Consider the following 5,084-nt stretch of genomic DNA (forward strand, 5'->3'; position numbering starts at 1 on the left):
CGCACCCCGACTTCCCCACTGGAATTAAACTGAGCCAAGGCACAGTGTTTGTCTTGGCAGCAGGGAGCTCACGGGAGGTGACACTCGCAGGGCTGGTGAGCTGTGACATTACCTGCCTAACCGTGGGTCAGCTGCAGCTGCCCTGCCTCCCCCAGGGTTCACAGAGTCATTCAGTTGGAGAAGACCCTTGGGATCATCGAGTCCAACCACCAGCCTTACTCTACAAGTTCTCCCCTACACCATATCCCTCAACATCTCATCTAAACCACCCCTAAAAACATCCAGGAACGGTGACTCCACCTCCTCCCTGGGCAGCCTATTCCACTCTCTGACCACTCTTTCTGTGAAAAATTTTTTCCTCCCGTCCACTCTGAACCTCCCCTGTTGCAGTTTAAAGCCATTCCCTCTTGTTCTGTCACTTTGTGAGAAGAGACCAGCACCAACCTCTCTACAATGTCCTTTCAGGGAGCTGTAGAGAGTGATGAGGTCTCCCCTCAGCCTTCTCCTCCTCAAACTAAACAGTCCCAGCTCCTTAAATCACTCCTCACAGGATCTGTTCCCCAGGCCCTTCCCCGGCTTTGTTGCCCTCCTCTGCACTCGCTCCAGCCCCTCGAGATCTCTCTCGTATTGACGTGCCCAAAACTGGACACAACACTCCAGGTGTGGCCTCACCAGTGCAGAGTACAGGGGGACTATCACCTCCCTACTTGTGCTGGTCACTCTATTGCCGATACAAGCCAGGATGCCGCTGGCTTTCTTGGCCACCTGGGCACACTGCTGGCTCCTGTTCAGCCGCCTGTCAATGAGAACCCCCAGATCCTTCTCCTCCAGACAGCTCCAGCCACACCTCCCCAAGCCTGTAGCTGTGCAGAGGGTTGTTGTGGCCCAAGTGCAGGACCTGGCACTTGGCCTTGTTGAAGCCCATCCCGTTGACGTTGGCCCACTGACCCAATCTATGCAAGTCTCTCTGCAGTGCCTCCCTATCCTCATGCAGGATTAGGCTGTTCCTAATGCACACGTGCTCTCCCACCCAGAAAACATCTTCCCCAGGCTGCAGGCGCAGCTTGGCTGCAGCTGGGCTTTCCTTGTGAGCACAGGGCTGCTGAAGTCAAACTCCCTTTAACAGCTGCAGCTGACTGAGAATGATGGACACAACAGCAGGCTGCTAACACCAGAATAATTCATCAGACCTGAGGTATTGGAGGAGGAAATGTCTAGCTGTTGAGCTTATTCCTCTTCAGCTGATCCCATCTCCCATTTCAGTTGGTTTTGTTTGAGGGGGCTCACAAATCCTCTTGTCCGTGTCACTGCTAACGTCACGTTGCCACGTGCTCCTCACCCCACTTCCCACAGGTAGAAATGCTGCCCGCTAGCCTGCCCCATCCCTCTCAAAAAGCACAACGAGGGACTGAAAGAAAAATGAACCTCGTGCCATTCCACTAACGGGCACCACAAGAAAATCTGTTTTCAGGGAACGAGAGCTTCAGTCTGCCTTGTATCTCAGCAACACAGAGGGAACTGTGCAAAAATCCTGACTGGGTTGCTTTCATTTTTACACATTTGTATCTAGAGTCTCTTCATTCCTCTAAAAGCAATGCTCTTGACAAGACCAGCAGGCTTGGGCAAGTGTTTAGGCCCTGTCGGCAGTGTCGACAGTCTCTCTTAGGCTCCTTCTTCTGGCAACAAGGCACAGACTGTACCTTTTTCTGAGACGCATCAGCAGTTCCTACGGGAGCGATGCAGGCGTCTTCAGGCTCAGAGTGATTAAACTCGCATGATGAAACACTGGCCGAGTCTGTGCTGTCACCAGAGCCCCCATCTGGAGCACATTTTGGTTGTTCTTTGACGGGTTGGTTATGGGCCATCACCTCAGAGCCTAAAACAGTCTAGTATAGAAAAGAAAGCATAAAAGCCAGTAAGTGAAAGCAGAACAGAGCTGGGCTGAGCAAGGCTGTCACTTGGTTCAAAGTTCTTATGCATTGTTTCATTGTTTTGCTTTCCTATCTTGATTGGCCTGTTGATTCCATTTCTGCTATGCTATTTATACGGTTTGTCAAGAGAGTTTGTTACACCCTAACACAATACCTTCTTGACCTGGCATACCCACCAGCTGCAAGGCCAAAAGCTGAGCTAGTGCCCAAGGACCACAAACAAGACTCTTCGGTCTGTTGAATTTTCAGCCTCACTTGCTAGGAAATGACAGCTTGTAAACCTGATGTGTTTACAACCCAAGGGATGAGGAGGGCCGAGTTAGAGGCATGGCAGCTGGCTGCACCTTACGCGGTCCTGCACACTGCTGTCACACCCGGGTCCCACTGACACAAGACCTGCTCAGTCGCCATGAGTGCATGAAAGGTAACACATGGCCAAACACCAGGCAAAGGTCTGCCAGAGGCCAATTCATCCCCGCTGCAAATACTTTCCCTCAGTAAAGGTGCCGCAGATACCAGCTTCTCTCTAAGAGTCTGAATGGAGATGTACACAACGAGAAGATCAGGAGAAAGTGTAAACTATAGGCTCTCCCTCTCCAAGACTCATTTCTAAATGCAGGTCAAGTAAATTTAAAGGAGTGTCAAAGGAAACAAACTTGTATAAGACATAAAGTAAAGAAGCCAAGTGAATTAGATGCTCTGTCAGCATGCAGTTAATGATTTAAAACAATTTAGAGAGGTGTCACTCACTGTTGCCGGGGTGAATTATGCCAGTCTTTTCTACAGTATTAATTTGCAAAATACATTCAGAGTGCAGATGAAACAATTCTTTAGACAAAGGCTGCACAGTGCAAACAAACTCCATGCAGTAAATTACAATACTGCAGCACTGAAACGCCGTCAGAAACAAGAGAATAAAGCCTGTGCTCCGCAGCGACAGTTCTTACGCACAGCTTAGGCACGTGCCGAGGGAGACACCCATGACAGGCCACCGAGAGCTCAGGCACCGTCATCTTCAAAGCTCACGTTCTCATAGCCAGATGGACTACGCAAAATGGAACTCAGATGGACTAACTGAAACACTTTCCAAACAGCTGCCTGGACTTTTTTTCCTTGCATATCAGAACTCAAAACTCTAGACTGAAAACATCCATTCATTCTTCTTTCAGACCCTAGCCTGCAGTAGTGCTGATGTGAAGTGAATGGCTACTGCCTGTTCTGAGGAAACTGGCCACAAGCACCGAGCAGGAAAGGACAGTTAAGAGCTGACAGTGCTGTTAAATTCGTCAGCTCCCCACCTCATCTTGATCATGCCACTAGTATGCGGGAGTCCCTTCGTATCTCCTCTCACATCAGGTTCAAATTTCTCACCTTTAAGTTAGTTTTACTTCCGCCCTTGATCTCTGCTTTCATTCCCTGCAACTTTCCATGAATTCCTGCTAGTCTGTTCTTTCCTGTGTCTGCTTAGATGCATGCCCCTGTTCTCCACCGCCTCCTGCTTGAATCTTTGCAGTATTAAACTCAATTGAACCACGTCCCCATGATTAATTTCCTTCTCTAACCTGAAGGCAGCTGGGCAGATTGTTTCTATTATCAAATGCCCTTTTGCTAACCTTAATTTTCATATTAAAATCCTGCAAGGAATTTTTGCATGTGTGAGCAAATTAGACTAATAACAGGCCAGACTTTATCCTCATTTACTCTGTTTTGCCTCTGCATTCAGGGAAGTTATTACGCAATAGATACTGAATTTATAATCCAGCCCTAAAATTATTCCTATTTTCTGACACCTTAGGAAGGCTTTTTTGTCTCTAATCTCTTTCATCATTAATAATCCTCATGACTACTTATAACAATAGCAGCAGCAAGGACAGCTTCAGACAGAAGTCTGCCTTTCCAGCTGATGGTGTCTCCTTAATGTACTGCAGTGGTCTGCATCCCCAACCAGGTTTTTCAGCTGGTAAAACAAGCACTGCTTGTTTGATTTATTCAGGTTCATATTAACACACCAGATACCCTTTGCCCCATCGTACTCACAGGCTCAACCTCTTCACCACGCTTTTCCGAGATTTCGGCAATGTGGTGCCAGTGTCAGCAGCTGCTTCAATCTCACGTGCAAGGTTGTAGCTGCAGAACAGAGGGCACCGGGTTAATTTTGACAGACAAGACGATTAGTTATGTATCTCAAAGCAGTAATATTCAAGATATTTGAGAAGCCTTCAGTTATTCCCACTTCACCAAAGGTTGCAACCCCACAAAGAGGAACACAGCGCTCTCTACACTTTACCCTGATGAAGGGGATATTTCACTTATATTACAATATTTTTTAAAATCAGTGCTTTTTTGAATAACATTCGTCATTTTATTTTAAAAAATAGTCAAGAAAATACTTAGCATGTGAATCTTGGATAAGCTGACCTTATTTTTTGACTATGACTCAGTACAATGCAGTATGTATCTATGCTTGGACTCTTAGTGCAGCAGAGTGGTATTCAGATACCTAGTGGAAATACTAGAGTGCAGAAAATGAATTGCCTTGCTTTGGTCTGGCAGCATGTACCGTAGCACAGAGCTCAGCAGGGCTGCAAAACCCACCCCAAACACCTGGGAGACGTTTATCTGCTGAGCGCTCAGCCAGCTCTGCGTTGCCTTGGCTACCTGCTGCCCGCATCCACCAGCCCAACACTCAGTGCCTGCATCTTGACCTCCCCTAGGATCGGCTTCTGAGCGTGCCTCTCGGCATACAGACAGCCCAGACACAACAGACTATCAGATTTCAAAGTCAGAAGCCTCATTTTCAATCTCAAAAAAAAAATTCCAGGCTCCAAAAACCCCTGCTAAATGTTTAACAGGGTTTCTACAGTTGGTTAGCAGAAGACGGAGGTACTTCCACCCACCTGGAGCAGCAGTACATGTAAGTTCCTGTAAGAGGACAGCTCAAGGCTGACACAACCTCCCTGCAGTGGGGTGCGGGCTAAGAAAAGCCTGCTTCGCCAGCTGGACTGAGAACCTACCTCTCCTCCTCAGTTAAATGCTCTTGTCTACTCCACCACTGGAGGAATTTTGGGTCTGGTGTCAAGCAGTAGCTGTTACATGCAGACTGCAAGAGCATAATTTCGGCAATTACTTCAAATTCCTAAAAAAAAAAAAAAA

The 5,084-nt window shown here is 47.5% G+C and overlaps 1 protein-coding gene and 1 long non-coding RNA gene across 3 annotated transcripts in view; one reads left to right on the forward strand and one right to left on the reverse strand.

Moving 5' to 3' along the window:
- The window catches only part of RGL1 (ral guanine nucleotide dissociation stimulator like 1), an 82,808-nt gene that overhangs the window by 75,674 nt on the left and 2,050 nt on the right, over positions 1-5,084 (forward strand). The gene's annotated exons all lie outside the window — the stretch shown is intronic.
- On the reverse strand, positions 819-5,077 carry LOC113482580. Of its 2 annotated transcripts, none has more exons than XR_003398869.1 (3): positions 4,946-5,077; positions 3,969-4,058; positions 819-1,886 (listed from the first exon to the last, which is right to left on the reverse strand). It is a non-coding gene; the product is annotated as an uncharacterized LOC113482580 (long non-coding RNA). The 2 variants fall into 2 exon arrangements; XR_003398870.1 differs by having other exon boundaries at positions 3,303-4,058.

This window comes from Athene cunicularia, assembly GCF_003259725.1.
Source record: "Athene cunicularia isolate RWA chromosome 8 unlocalized genomic scaffold, athCun1 chr8_part1, whole genome shotgun sequence".
Taxonomy (NCBI): domain Eukaryota; kingdom Metazoa; phylum Chordata; class Aves; order Strigiformes; family Strigidae; genus Athene; species Athene cunicularia.